This window comes from Accipiter gentilis, unplaced genomic scaffold, assembly GCF_929443795.1.
Source record: "Accipiter gentilis unplaced genomic scaffold, bAccGen1.1, whole genome shotgun sequence".
In the NCBI taxonomy this organism is placed as follows: Eukaryota; Metazoa; Chordata; class Aves; order Accipitriformes; family Accipitridae; genus Astur; species Astur gentilis.
Genome location: NW_026061088.1, coordinates 224,134 through 231,542, shown reverse-complemented (window position 1 = coordinate 231,542; position 7,409 = coordinate 224,134). Strand labels below are relative to the sequence as shown.

The 7,409-nt window shown below is 48.8% G+C and overlaps 1 long non-coding RNA gene across 1 annotated transcript; it reads left to right on the top strand.

The window, feature by feature from the left end:
• Positions 1–741: 741 nt before the first annotated feature.
• LOC126037396 (uncharacterized) lies at positions 742–4,271 on the top strand. The gene is made up of 4 exons (XR_007505685.1): positions 742–761; positions 1,060–1,104; positions 3,809–3,921; positions 4,251–4,271. It is a non-coding gene; the product is annotated as an uncharacterized LOC126037396 (long non-coding RNA).
• Positions 4,272–7,409: the final 3,138 nt, after the last annotated feature.

The following is a 7,409-nucleotide window of genomic DNA, read 5'->3' as shown; positions in this document are numbered from 1 at the left end:
CGGGGCCCGGTGAGCCCCCACCCCCGCGCGCCCGTTCTCTCATCCGCCCTGTCAGCGCCCCGCCCCCCACCCCCGCGCGCACGTTCTCTCAGCCGCCCTGTCAGCGCCCCCCCCCATCCCCGCGCGCACGTTCTCTCAGCCGCCCTGTCAGCGCCCCCACCCCCACCCCCGCGCGCACGTTCTCTCAGCCGCCCTGTGAGCCCCCAGGGCTCCCCCCCGGCCTCGGCACCCCCACCTCCCCCGGGCCACCCCCGCCTCCGACGTTCGCGCTCCGAGGGGCGCCCGGCCCCGCTCACCTTCTCCCTCGGGGCAGCCGCAGCCCGGTCACTGCTCAGCTCCGCTCCTGCCTGGGCTCCCGGCGGCCCCTCCCCCGGCAGCCCCTCCCCTTGCCAGGGAGGGGGCGTCGCCATCAGCCTCTCACTGCCCGCACCTGCGGCTCCTCCAGCCCCGGCCCGCAGCTGTGGTACCGAAACCCGGAACCAAACCCCTCACCACCAAGGTGAAGTGAAGCAGCAGGCACTGCCTTGACTGAGTGACAGATGTCAAGAGTCATCTGATGTGGAAGAGGTGTTAACTGGGGTCAAAATACAGATTTTAATACCCATCTTATTTTAGTTCTAAGACTTGGCGATTGCCAGGTATCATCTTTTCGATTTCCCCAGGTCCACCCGCGAGCGAGGCCACAAGGGAGATTTCTTCCAGAGAGAGGATAGAGTTATTAAGTCTCAAGACCACGATTTGCTTTTCTCCTTCATGAAGAGGTGAGTGGATCATATAGCATCACTAGTCACCCAAGCAGTTAAGCCTGAACTTTTCACCTGTCCTTTAATGCCGTCAACTCCAAGCTAAATTTTTCCCGTTATTAAGAGGGGACCAAAGATCATGTGAAGTATTATTATCCTTTCTACAAATACACCCCCATCTTAGAGCTTTAGCTACTAGAGAAGGTCTTGGGAGTTTGGGGTCAGAGGAGCTAGCTGCAAGTACAAACTTTCATACAGCTCTGTTTAGGATGTGGGATGTTTCTCTGGTTGTCTAAACCGGTCTAAATTTCCACAGATGGTCCCGACTCTGGGTGGCTCTAACAAGGATCCTGGAACTCCAGTAAGTTCTAAACATCGTTTTATATTTTAAACATGATCCCAAGTTCCTTTTTGCACTTGTCTCTACGGTTTTGGCAGCTGACAGCCCCGAGGGGTGCTTGTACAAGTTTCTCCCGAAGGGCGAGTAAATTAATTCTTTTGTCCGTGAGGTGGATGGTTTGGTAACGTTATAATTCACAACGCTATAATTCCTTCTTTCAAATTTAAAAAAAATAATTGCCTTTTAAATCCATCCAATTTAATCTGCTAAAATGATTCTTGTTGTTCTACCTCTTTTCTCAAGTTTTGGTTAAATTCAATGTCAGTTTCTCCACGGAACTAGATTTTCATCTGACTTTGGAATCGGAAAGGCAGGCTGTTACCGAGGTTAAATTCTGTGTCTTTACAAAACTTTGAATCAGTTACAAAACTAGATTATTTTTTTTAATTCAAATTACAAAACCGGTTAATATCAAGATGAATAGTTCAAACAATAATTGTTTCATTTTGTTTATCTCATGTTTAGAACCCCTCAAAAAAAACACATACACCCTCTAAACACACAAAAAGATTATTGCCCTCGACAATATTCCTAATAGCAACCCCAACATTATAAACTTTACACAACTGTTTTCCCAAATAGATAACGTGAAACTTACTTATAGATTTTCCGTTTTAAAGGGACAGTTTCTTTAGACTTCCAGTTTCTTGTTGGGTGCTTTCTTTATTCTCGAATAATGAAGCCAAGGTTCTTCTCCCAGACCTTTACTGCTACAAGTGTTGTTAAAATGACTCGATACGGTCCTTTCCACTTCTCGGTGATTTTATATATATTCAGTCTCCTGGTCGGAAGGGATGCGCTGCTACGTCCAGTTCTAAGGGTCCAGCTGTGGAGACATACTGACAAAGTTCTTGAAAAGAATTGCTTAAAGAAATCATAACACCTTTTAAAAACATATCTCCAAAGGCACTCAAGATACTCAGAACACAGGACTCTTGATATGGTCTTTCATACATTTCCTAAAGACTTGGCTTTTCTTTCTCTTCTGGCTATACTCCGATTCTTAATAGAGCCACGGGTAACGCTTTAACCCATGTGAGGAGTGAGGTTTCCTGACAAATTTTACTCGACTGTTGCTTAAGGATATAGTTCATTCTCTCTCTCTCTCTCTCTCTCCCCCCACACACACTTGCCTGTGGTCTATGTGGGGTGTGATAGTCTCAATCCATAGATAATACTTGGCTCAACTTGTCTCATAATCTTTGCTATAAAATGAGGGCCATTGTCAGATGACATTCTTACAGGCACCCCATATTTTGGTATTATCTCTTTGAGCAAGACTTTGACTACTTCCCTTGCTTTGTTGGTGCGACATGGGAAAGCCTTGGGCCACCCAGTAAAGATATCAACTAAAACTAGGACATATCCTTATTTTCAAGGCAATTCTATAAAATCAATTTGCTAATATTCTTCTAAAAAATTTCCTTATTTAATAATCCCAAGGATGATCTTATTACTGGTTCGGGGATAATTTTACATATACACTTCACGTCCACTTATAATTGTTTAAACAATCTTTGTCATATTTCGCTTTCTGTTTCCCAGTATACTCTGTGATGTTCAATGGGGCATTTTCTCTTATTATTGTGGGTGGGACTATTATTCGACCTGTCGGTGTTACAGCCTATCCTGTTTCATTTTGTTAGCCTGCAATCTAATAATTAATTCTTCATCTTTTTCATTATAATTTGGAGTTTCTTTAGGCAATTTTATACCTTTCTCTGGAACTAGTGCTAGGATGCCTTTTTCTGCAGCCTCTTCAGCAGCTTTATCAGCCAGTCGGTTACCTGCGTTAGGACCGGTCTTACCTAACGGATGTGCTTTACAGTGCATCATCGTGACTGCTGTTGGTTTTTGAATGCTTTCTAAGAATTTCAGTATTTGTTCTGCGTGCTGAACGGCGGTTCCTGGTGCAGATAACAGTCCTCTTTCTCCCCGTATCGCTCCATGCGCACGTACCACTCCAAAAGCATACTTTGAGTCTGTCCAAGTGTTGACTCGCTTTCCTTGACTTAGTTCCAGAGCTCGAGTAAGAGTTATCAGTTCAGCCTTTTGGGCAGAGATCATCGAAGGCAAAGTTGGCAACGCAAGTACCTCCTCAGTAGTTATTGTCTATCTCGATAAAACGTTTTCCTTCACAGATGGAACCGCTTCCGTCGGCATATAGTTCCCAATCTGTTTCTTCTAGTGGCACATCTCAGAGATCCAGTCAGCTGGAGTAAACTCTTTCGATTGCCTGCAAGCAGTCACGTTCCAGTTCTCCTTTAACTCGGTCAGTTGTTGAAAACGCAACAGGGTTAACGGCGGTAGTAGTTTTTAGGTAAACATCATCTTGTTCCAGCAACAACACCACTTGGTATTTCAGCATTCTGCTAGAGGATAACCAGTGCCCCCCTTTCCGTTTTAGCACAACAGTTATCATGTGGGAAACGTACAGTAATCCTTTCTCCTCAGGCGAACTTACGAGCTTCCTGGATCAGTAGCACAGTTGCACCGTTGACGTTTTTTCTTTTTTGGAGGAACCTCTGTCCTCCGGGATCCCCTGTCATTCCTTCCGGACGTCTCCTAGAGTCTTTAGGCCTTTTCTTATAAGGACTGGAGATCCCAGGTAGCAGCCCCAGACTTGTTTAATGAGGCTACCCTAGATGATTCTTCTCTTTTGCAGGAAGCTCTCTTCTCCGGGATCGACACAAGACTCCTCCCAGGCGTCATCCCAGAACGTTTTGACCTCTGAGTTCGGGACCGGAGATCCCAGCTACCTGCCCCAGACTCCTCCAGGTAAGTAGCTCGAGACATTTTTGTTCTCCTGTAGAGAAATCTCTCAACTCCGACAGCCACCTGAGACTCCTCCCAGGCATCTCCCACAGTCTTCTGTCCTCTGCTTTACCTACCTAAGGGGTCAGGTAGAAGCCCTAGACTCCTCCAATGAAGCTACCGTTGACGTTTTTTTCTTTTTTGGAGGAACCTCTGCCCTCCGGGATCCCCTGTGATTCCTTCCAGACGTCTCCTAGAGTCTTTTGGGCATTTCTTATAAGGACCCGAGATCGCAGGTAGCAGCCCCAGACTTGTCTAATGAGGCTACCCTAGGTGATTCTTCTCTTTTGCAGGAAGCTCTGTTCTCCGGGATCGACCCAAGACTCCTCCCAGGCGTCATCCCAGAATATTTTTACCTCTGCGTTCGGGACCGGAGATCCCAGCTACCTGCCCCAGACTCCTCCAGGTAAGTAGCTCGAGACATTTTTGTTCTCCTGTAGAGAAATCTCTCAACTCCGACAGCCACCTGAGACTCCTCCCAGGCATCTCCCACAGTCTTCTGTCCTCTGCTTTACCTACCTAAGGGGTCAGGTAGAAGCCCCAGACTCCTCCAAGGAAGCTACCGTTGAGGTTTTTTTCTTTTTTTCGAGGAGCCTCTGACCTCCGGGATTCCCTGTGATTCCTTCCAGACGTCTCCTAGCGTCTTTTGGCCTTTTCTTATAAGGACCGGAGATCCCAGGTAGCAGCCCCAGACTTGTCTAATGAGGCTACCCTATATGATTCTTCTCTTTTGCAGGAAGCTCTCTTCTCTGGGATCGACCCAAGACTCCTCCCAGGCGTCATCCCAGAACATTTTTACCTCTGCGTTCGGGACCGGAGATCCCAGCTACCTGCCCCAGACTCCTCCAGGTAAGTAGCTCGAGACATTTTTGTTCTCCTGTAGAGAAATCTCTCAACTCCGACAGCCACCTGAGACTCCTCCCAGGCATCTCCCACAGTCTTCTGTCCTCTGCTTTACCTACCTAAGGGGTCAGGTAGAAGCCCCAGACTCCTCCAAGGAAGCTACCATTGAGGTTTTTTCATTTTTGGAGGAGCCTGTGCCCTCCGGGATCCCCTGTGATTCCTTCCAGACGTCTCCTAGAGTCTTTTGGCCTTTTCTTATAAGGACCGGAGATCCCAGGTAGCAGCCCCAGACTTGTCTAATGAGGCTACCCTAGATGATTCTTCTGTTTTGCAGGAAGCTCTCTTCTCCAGGATTGACCCAAGACTCCTCCCAGGCGTCATCCCAGAACGTTTTGACCTCTGCATTCGGGACCGGAGATCCCAGCTACCTGCCCCAGACTCCTCCAAGTAAGTAGCTCGAGACATTTTTGTTCTCCTGTAGAGAAATCTCTCAACTCCGACAGCCACCTGAGACTCCTCCCAGGCATCTCCCACAGTCTTCTGTCCTCTGCTTTACCTACCTAAGGGGTCAGGTAGAAGCCCTAGACTCCTCCAAGGAAGCTACCGTTGACGTTTTTTTCTTGTTTGGAGGAACCTCTGCCCTCCGGGATCCCCTGTGATTCCTTCCAGACGTCTCCTAGAGTCTTTTGGGCATTTCTTATAAGGACCCGAGATCGCAGGTAGCAGCCCCAGACTTGTCTAATGAGGCTACCCTAGATGATTCTTCTCTTTTGCAGGAAGCTCTCTTCTCTGGGATCGACCCAAGACTCCTCCCAGGCGTCATCCCAGAACATTTTGACCTCTGCGTTCGGGACCGGAGATCCCAGCTACCTGCCCCAGACTCCTCCAGGTAAGTAGCTCGAGATATTTTTGTTCTCCTGTAGAGAAATCTCTCAACTCCGACAGCCACCTGAGACTCCTCCCAGGCATCTCCCACAGTCTTCTGTCCTCTGCTTTACCTACCTAAGGGGTCAGGTAGAAGCCCCAGACTCCTCCAGGGAAGCTACCGTTGAGGTTTTTTTCTTTTTTTCGAGGAGCCTCTGACCTCCGGGATTCCCTGTGATTCCTTCCAGACGTCTCCTAGCGTCTTTTGGCCTTTTCTTATAAGGACCGGAGATCCCAGGTAGCAGCCCCAGACTTGTCTAATGAGGCTACCCTAGATGATTCTTTTCTTTTGCAGGAAGTTCTCTTCTCCGGGGTCGACCCAAGACTCCTCCCAGGCGTCATCCCAGAATGTTTTGACCTCTGCGTTCGGGACCGGAGATCCCATCTACCTGCCCCAGACTCCTCCAAGTAAGTAGCTCGAGACATTTTTGTTCTCCTGTAGAGAAATCTCTCAACTCCGTCAGCCACCTGAGACTCCTCCCAGGCATCTCCCACAGTCTTCTGTCCTCTGCTTTACCTACCTAAGGGGTCAGGTAGAAGCCCCAGACTCCTCTTAGGAAGCTACTGTTGAGGCTTTTTTCTGTTTTGGAGGAGCCTGTGCCCTCTGGGATCCCCTGTGATTCCTTCCAGACGTCTCCTAGAGTCTTTTGGCCTTTTCTTATAAGGACCGGAGATCTCAGGTAGCAGCCCCAGATTTGTCTAATGAGGCTACCCTAGATGATTCTTCTCTTTTGCAGGAAGCTCTCTTCTCCGGGATCGACCCAAGCCTCCTCCCAGGCGTCATCCCAGAACATTTTGACCTCTGCGTTCGGGACCGGAGATACCAGCTACCTGCCCCAGACTCCTCCAGGTAAGTAGCTCGAGACATTTTTGTTCTCCTGTAGAGAAATCTCTCAATTCCGACAGCCACCTGAGACTCCTCCCAGGCATCTCCCACAGTCTTCTGTCCTCTGCTTTACCTACCTAAGGGGTCAGGTAGAAGCCCCAGACTCCTCCAAGGAAGCTACCGTTGAGGTTTTTTTCTTTTTTTCGAGGAGCCTCTGCCCTCCTGGATTCCCTGTGATTCCTTCCAGACGTCTCCTAGCGTCTTTTGGCCTTTTCTTATAAGGACCGGAGATCCCAGGTAGCAGCCCCAGACTTGTCTAATGAGGCTACCCTAGATGATTCTTCTCTTTTGCAGGAAGCTCTCTTCTCTGGGATCGACCCAAGACTCCTCCCAGGCGTCATCCCAGAACGTTTTGACATCTGCGTTCGGGACCGGAGATCCCATCTACCTGCCCCAGACTCCTCCAAGTAAGTAGCTCGAGACATTTTTGTTCTCCTGTAGAGAAATCCCTCAACTCCGACAGGCACCTGAGACTCCTCCCAGGCATCTCCCACAGTCTTCTGTCCTCTGCTTTACCTACCTAAGGGGTCAGGTAGAAACCCCAGACTCCTCCAAGGAAGCTACCGTTGAGGCTTTTTTCCTTTTTGGAGGAAACACTGCCCTCCGGGATCCCCTTTGATTCCTTCCAGACGTCTCCTAGAGTCTTTTGGCCTTTTCTTATAAGGACCCGAGATCGCAGGTAGCAGCCCCAGACTTGTTTAATGAGGCTACCCTAGATGATTCTTCCCTTTTGCAGGAAGCTCTCTTCTCCGGAATCAACCCAAGACTCCTCCCAGGCGTCATCCCAGAACATTTTGAC